This window comes from Salvelinus namaycush, unplaced genomic scaffold, assembly GCF_016432855.1.
Source record: "Salvelinus namaycush isolate Seneca unplaced genomic scaffold, SaNama_1.0 Scaffold52, whole genome shotgun sequence".
In the NCBI taxonomy this organism is placed as follows: Eukaryota; Metazoa; Chordata; class Actinopteri; order Salmoniformes; family Salmonidae; genus Salvelinus; species Salvelinus namaycush.
Genome location: NW_024061220.1, coordinates 289,096 through 296,875, shown reverse-complemented (window position 1 = coordinate 296,875; position 7,780 = coordinate 289,096).

The window sequence follows — 7,780 nt, the reverse complement described above, 5'->3', positions numbered from 1 at the left end:
GCTATTCAGCTTTTTTACTGGTGGGGGTGGTGGGGGGTGCTCCCGGATCCGGGTTTCTGAGGCGGTAGAAGTTAATTTCCTACCGTCTGTAAGCTGTTTGTGTCTTAACGACCGTTCCACAGGTGCATGGTCATTAATTGTTCATGGTTCATTGAACAAGCATGGGAAACAGTGTTTCAACCCTTTACAATGAAGATCTGTGACGTTATTTGGATTTTTACGAATATTCTTTGAAAGACAGGGTCCTGAAAAAGACCCGTAATTTTTTTTGCTTTTTTCTCAGACATAAATGAACAACTCCAGGTGAAAGACAAAGGCCATAGCTGTAATAAAATAACAAATGAACTGGCAAAGCAGCAGAGCGAGGCCCGCATCCAGCAACGTCACGAGTCACGTTTTGCAGCTGTTTCAGTACAGCACTACAGGGAGAGAGAGAGGGAGAGGGCAAACTCCACTGGACTAGTTTCAATGTATGGAATCACTTATGAGTTTCTGGATTTTGGGTAAACTTCTCCTTTAAAGCATCAGACTCCATAGTAATTCATCATTAGAAGCTACAGGCCTCCTTTAAGACTCCATGTTTCATCATTAGATGCTACAGTCCTCCTTTAATGCAGCTGGTGGCCACACCAGATACTGACTGTTACTTTTGATTTTGACCCCCCCACTTTGTTCAGGGACACATTATTCAATTTCAGTTAGTCACATGTCTGTGGAAATTGTTCAGTTTATGTCTGTTATTGAATCTTGTTATGTTCCAACAAATATTTACACATGTTAAGTTTGCTGAAAATAAAAGCAGTTGACAGTGAGAGGACGTTTCTTTTTTTTGCTGAGTTTAGATTGACGAGGGGGGGGAAACAATTGAATCAATTTTAGAATAATGCTGAAATGTAACAAAATTTGGAAAAGGTGATGGGGTCTGAAAACTTAAAACCTCTCTGGGATATGTGGGACGCTAGCCTCCCACCTGGCCAAAAGCCAGTAAAAATGCAGTGTGCCAAATTCAACTAAAATACTATAAATATCAAACTTTCATTAAATCACACATGCAATATACCAAATTAAAGCTACACTTGTTGTGAATCCAGCCAACATGTCAGATTTCAAATGGGCTTTTCGGCAAAAGCAAACGATGCTATTATCTGAAGATAGCACCATAGTAAACAAAGAGAGAGAAGCATATTTCAACCCTGCAGGCGCGACACAAAACGCAGAAATAAAAATATAATTCATGCCTTACCTTTGACGAGCTTCTTTTGTTGGCACTCCAATATGTCCCATAAACATCACAAATGGTCCTTTTGTACGATTTAATTCCGTCGATATATATCCAAAATGTCCATTTATTTGGCACGCTTGATCCATAAAAACACCGGTTCCAACTTGCGCAACGTGACTACAAAGTATCTCAAAAGTTACCTGTAAACTTTGCCAAAACATTTCAAACTACTTTTGTAATACAACTTTTGGTATTTTTTTACGTAAATAATCGATAAAATTGAAGACGGGATGATCTGTGTTCAATACGGGAGGTAAACAAACTGTAGCTAGCTTTCTGGTCACGCGCCTCTATCTAACAGTACACTTCAAGTTACCCTCGTTCTGGATGGCCGTACTTCTTCATTACACAAAGGAAAAACCTCAACCAATTTCTAAAGACTGTTGACATCCATTGGAAGCGGTAGGAACTGTCCCTTAGAAATCTGGATTCAATGAAAAATAATTGAAAAGAGAGTGACCTCAAAAAAAACAAAATCTGAATGGTTTGTCCTCTGGGTTTCGCCTGCTAAATAAGTTCTGTTATACTCACAGACATGATTCAAACAGTTTTAGAAACTTCAGAGTTTGTTCTATCCAAATCTACTAATAATATGCACATCTTATCTTCTGGGGATGAGTAGCTGGCAGTTGAATTTGGATATGCTTTTCATCCAAACGTGAAAATGCTGACCCCTATCCTAGAGAAGTTTTTAACGAATGCACTGTGTGTGTGTGTATACTGAACCAAAATATAAACAAAGATTTACAGTTTATATGAGTCAGTGATTTTAAATAAATAAATTAGGCCCTAATCTATGGACTTTACATGACTGGGCAGGGGCGCAGCCATTGGTGGGCCCTGGAGGGCATACGCCCACCCATTGCGGAGCGAGGCCCAGCCAATCAGAATTCGTTTTTCCCCACAAAAGGGCTTCATTACAAAGAGAAATACAACTCGGGTGGCTGGTCTCAGACGATGTGGAGGTCCTGGGCTGGCGTCGTTACATGTGTTCTGTGGTTGTGAGGCCAGTTGGATGTACTGCCAAATTCTCTAAAATGACGTTGGAGGCGGCTTCTGGTAGAGAATTTAACATTCAATTATCTGGTAACAGCTCCAGTGGATATTCCTGCAGTCAGCATGCCAATTGCACGCTCCCTTAAAACTTGAGACATCTGTGGCATTGTGTTGTGTGACCGAACTGCACATTTTAGAGGCCTTTTATTCTCCCCAGCACAAGGTGCACCTGTGTAATGATCATGCTGTTTAATCAGCTTGATATGCCACACCTGTCAGGTGGATGGATTATCTTGGCAAAGAATACATGTTAACTAACAGGGATGTAAACAATTCTGCAATCTTTTTTCAGCTCATGAAACATCCAACACTTTACATGTTGCGTTAATAATTTTGTTTATTGTAGTTACTCTCAGTTTTAGGAACATCTTCCCAAATATTTCACTTTATTTTTTACTTTACCCAAAATATGACATCAGCGATAGTCAAAATGTTGAAAATCTGTGAACGTCTAAATAAGAAATTGGGCCATTTAAACAGCATGTGTCGAACCCTTTCAACAACGGGGAGATTTTACTGATGTGCTTTGTGTCTTCGACGTAAAAACAAGTTTTGGACTTCCACTTAAAATTACTTATTTACTTATTTTATGTTTAAGGAAGTGTGTACAGTTGTGGCCAAATATTTTGAGAATGACACAAATATGAATTTGTCTGCTGCCTCAGTTTGTATGATGGCAATTTGCATATACTCCAGAATGTTATGAAGAGTGATCAGATGAATTGTAATTAATTGCAAAGTCCCTCTTTGCCATGCAAATGAACAGAATCCCCCCCCAAAACTGGAAGCTTCAAAAGGAGGGTGGTGCTTGGAATCATTGTTCTTCCTCTGTCACCCATGGTTACCTGCAAGGAAACACGTGCCGTCATCATTGCTTTGCACAAAAAAGGCTTCACATGCAAGGATATTGCTGCCAGTAAGATTGCACCTAAATCAACCCTTTATCGGATCATCGATAACTTCAAGGAGAGCGGTTCAATTGTTGTGAAGAAGGCTTCAGAGCGGTTTAATTGTTGTGAAGAAGGCTTCAGGGCACCCAAGAAAGTCAAGCAAGTGCCAGGACCGTCTCCTAAAGTTGATTCAGCTGCGGGATCGGTGCACCACCAGTACAGAGCTTGCTCAGGAATAGCAGCAGGCAGGTGTGAGTGCATCTGCACACAGACTGATATTCTGCAAAAGGTACAGGGATTGGACTGCTGAGGACTGGGGTAAAGTCATTTTCTCTGATGATTCCCCTTTTCGATTGTTTGGGGCATCTGGAAAAAAGCTTGTCCGGAGAAGACAAGGTGAGCGCTTCCATCAGTCCTGTGTCATTGCCAATGGTATAGCATTCTGAGACCATTCATGTGTGGGGTTGCTTTTCAGCCAAGGGTGTGGGCTCACTCACAATGTTGCCTAAGAACACAGCCATGAATAAGGAATGCTACCAACACATCCTCCGAGAGCAACTTCTCCCAACCATCCAGGAACAGTTCGGTGACGAACAATTCCTTTTCCAGCATGAAGGAGCACCGTGCCGTAAGGCAAACGTGATAAGTGGCTCGGGGAACAAAACATCAATATTTTGGGTCCAGGGCCAGGAATCTCCCCAGACCTTAATCCCATTGAGAACTTGTGGTCAATCCTCAAGAGGCGGGTGGACAAACAAAAACCCACAAATTCTGACAAACTCCAAGCATTGATTATGCAAGAATAGGCTGTCATCTAGGGTTGTGGCCCAGAAGTTAATTGACACCAGGGTGGATTGCAGAGGTCTTGAAAAAGAAGGGTCAACACTGCAAATATTGACTCTTTGCATCAACTTCATGTCATTGCCAATAAAAGCCTTTGACACTTATGAAATGCTTGTAATTATACTTCAGTATTTCATAGTAACATCTGACAAAAATATCTGAAGACACTGAAGCAGCAAACTTTGGAAATTAATATTTGTCATTCTCAAAACCTTTGGCCACAACTGTAGCTCGCATTCTGTATCATACAGCTATGAAAGTTATATATTTAGAACCACCTACTCGATTGTAATTAAGCGACGTCTGTGTCTTGAGTGTCCAAGAACGGTTTAGTTTTTTGTGTTCTGACTTGTAAAGCAGAATGAATAAAAAAGTAATGTTAACATTATCAGTAATTACCAGGAAACTCTACAACATTTGTTTTAAAATCACACCAAGATTGTTAAAACTGGCCTTAGGTTATTGAGCGATCTGATTAGGATTTACCCTCGTAGCAAGGCCTATTTATCATGTGGAGGTTTCATTTAGGTCTCTTTTTTTAAAAACACACTGTCTTTGGCAGGAGAAAGACCAGACTCAGAGGAACCAGAGCCAGGGACGTCCAAACCAACAAGAAGACACCAGTGTTCCCACTGTGGAAAGTGTTTTAACCAGTTAAGGGACCTGAAACAACATGAGAGAATACACACAGGTGAGAAGCCTTACCACTGCTCCCAGTGTGGAAAGAGTTTTAACCATTTAAGTAACCTGAAAGTTCATGAGATAATACACACAGGGGAGAAGCCTTATCACTGCTCCCAGTGTGGCAAGTGTTTTAACCAGTTAGGGAACCTGAAACAACATGAGAGAATACATACAGTTGAAAAGCCTTACCAGTGTTCCCACTGTGGAAAGTGTTTTAACCAGTTATGGGACCTGAAACAACATGAGAGAATACACACAGGGGAGAAATCTTACCACTGCTCGCAGTGTGGAAAGAGTTTTAACCGGTCAGGGTATCTGAAAAAGCATGAGAGAATACATACAGGGGAGAAGCCTTACCACTGCTCCCAGTGTGGCAAGTGTTTTAAACAGTTAAGGAACCTGAAAGAACATGAGAGAATACACACAGGGGAGAAGCCTTACCACTGCTCCCAGTGTGGCAAGTGTTTTAAACAGTTAAGGAACCTGAAAGAACACGAGAGAAAACACACAGGGGAGAAGCCTTACCACTGCTCCCAGTGTGGAAAGTTTTTCAGCCAGTCAGGGGAGCTGAAACGGCATGAGAGAATACACACAGGGGAGAAGCCTTACCACTGCTCGCAGTGTGGAAAGGGTTTTAACCAGAAAAGCAACCTCAACCAACATGAGAGAATACACACAGGAGAGAAGCCTTACCACTGCTCCCAGTGTGGAAAGAGTTTTAACGATTTAGGGAGCCTGAAAAAACATGAGAGAATGCACACAGGGGAGAAGCCTTACCACTGCTCCCAGTGTGGAAAGTGCTTTAACGATTTAGGGAACCTGAAAAAACATGAGAATACACACAGGGGAGAAGCCTTACCACTGCTCCCAGTGCGGAAAGAGTTTTAACGATTTAGGGAGCCTGAAAAAACATGAGAGAATGCACACAGGGGAGAAGCCTTACCGCTGCTCCCAATGTGGAAGGAGTTTCAACCATCCGGGGGAGCTGAAACGGCATGAGAGAATACACACAGGGGAGAAGCCTTACCACTGCTCCCAATGTGGAAAGTGTTTCAACCAGCTGGGGGAGCTGAAATGGCATGAGAGAATACACACAGGGGACTTGCTGTCTTGTATTGTTGACTGATAATGATTACCTGTTTTTACCATATGAACTTGAATTGTACAAAGTATACTAAAACATATATTTGTATGTTTTTATTAGAGAACATGAATTGAATATGGAGTTTGAATATAGAGTAGGTCAGATTCCATGTGTTTAAATATTCCTTTTTTAAACTCTGTGTTTGTGTTTATCTGGGTGTCTTTCCTCCAGCACTACAGATATAAAGTGATATTTGGATGTGATGCATTTGTTCCGTTGTTTACATTTGCAATGTTGGCCCACTGATGATTTAATGAAATGAAAATGTTCACAGACTCTGCAATGCAAAATGTTAATTGTATGTGTCCACATATCTGAGTATGTGACTTGTGGTGGATGAATCAGAATTAGTTGGGTAACATAGATAATTAAGATGTCTTATCTGCATAATATGCTTATGTGATATACTTGTTATTAGAATGTATCCCTTCGGACTCTGGTGTTGGCAGTTGCACTTCTTCCCTCAGCTGGGGCTCAGTCACCTGGGGCCCAGAGAGGGGAGAGGTCAGGCTTGTCTTTCACATGTCCCTGGTGCTATGCAGAATTTCAGGAAGGGAAGAGGACAGGAGGGAACATTGTCTTCATATGTGAATGTATCTGTTAAACTATGTGAAGGGATGGTGTGATTAATGGGGAACCAATTACTGGTTTCCACAATGTCTGTGCGCAAGTCACTCCCTCCTTTGGCATTGGGGGGAGGTGTATGGCAGTGTCTGGAACCATTGTATGGCCTCCGATGTTGCACTTATCCTGGGATAGTGTATGACCTAGAGGCTCACTCCCCTCAGTGAGCTTGTCCAGGAGTGGGGTCAAGAAGGGGTTTTACTTGAGATGGGAGTATCTAGAGTTGACAATTGAGTTATGCCATTGGATGAGTTGGTGTTTTTGTGCTATGAAGTACCAGGAAAGAGATTAGAACCTCGTCTTAGGGACCAAACTGAATGATAAATTATAGCGAATGCTATCTGGCTACGGGATACTCCTTTCTCATTATAAAGTCTCACTTTGTAAACTGTTCCTAATATCTGTGGTTTATGTCGACTAGGGGGTGGATCTTTGCTATAAAAGATCTCAGTAGCCATTGTGTTGCCACTCTCAACGGTTCATTAGAAATAGTGAATTGTTGAAAGTCATTGCAAAGATCTTATTATTAAAGATGTAGTTTAAGTATAACTCTGATTGGTGTGTGAAGTTTTTAAGTATAACTCTGATTGGTGTGTGAAGTTTGTCTCTCCTCATTTGGTAATACAGAAATTAACCACCACAGACTAACCTTGTGAAACTGACCTATTATAATCTCCTGTTCCTGGGAGTATCATCCTGTGTTGCAAACCAGCTGCACCTGCGTCCTTGTATGAATAAAGTCCCTCCCAGGAACAGGAAACTATAAAGATATGTGCTCATCACCCAATGCTTCAGGAATTCAGACTGTCTCCACTGCGCTGTGTAACTGTTATTCTCTCTGAGCTCAGAAATAAAGAATCTTGGTTTGACTTGGACTCCAGCAGATCCTTATTTTATAATATCCACCACAACTCTCCCACGGATTGCTGTTTATCATTGTCTCAATGAAGACTTCCTCATTCCACTTTCCTAGGGGCATTTACAAACCTCACACTGGTTGAATAAACTTTGTTTCCATGTCATTAAACAAAACAAATCCATATGATGATGTTTGATTAATGTGGAAAACTGATTGGATTTGTAAAAAGCCATGAACATCAGGTATTTTAAATTTTTCACCGAACTGGCAACCTAAATCCAATGACAGGTGACATTTTGTGTTGATTTCATGTTGAATTCACTTTAGTTGACGACTCAAAGAAATGTAAATAGAAACTAGATGTTGAACTGACGTCTGTGCCCAGTGGGCTGGTTTGA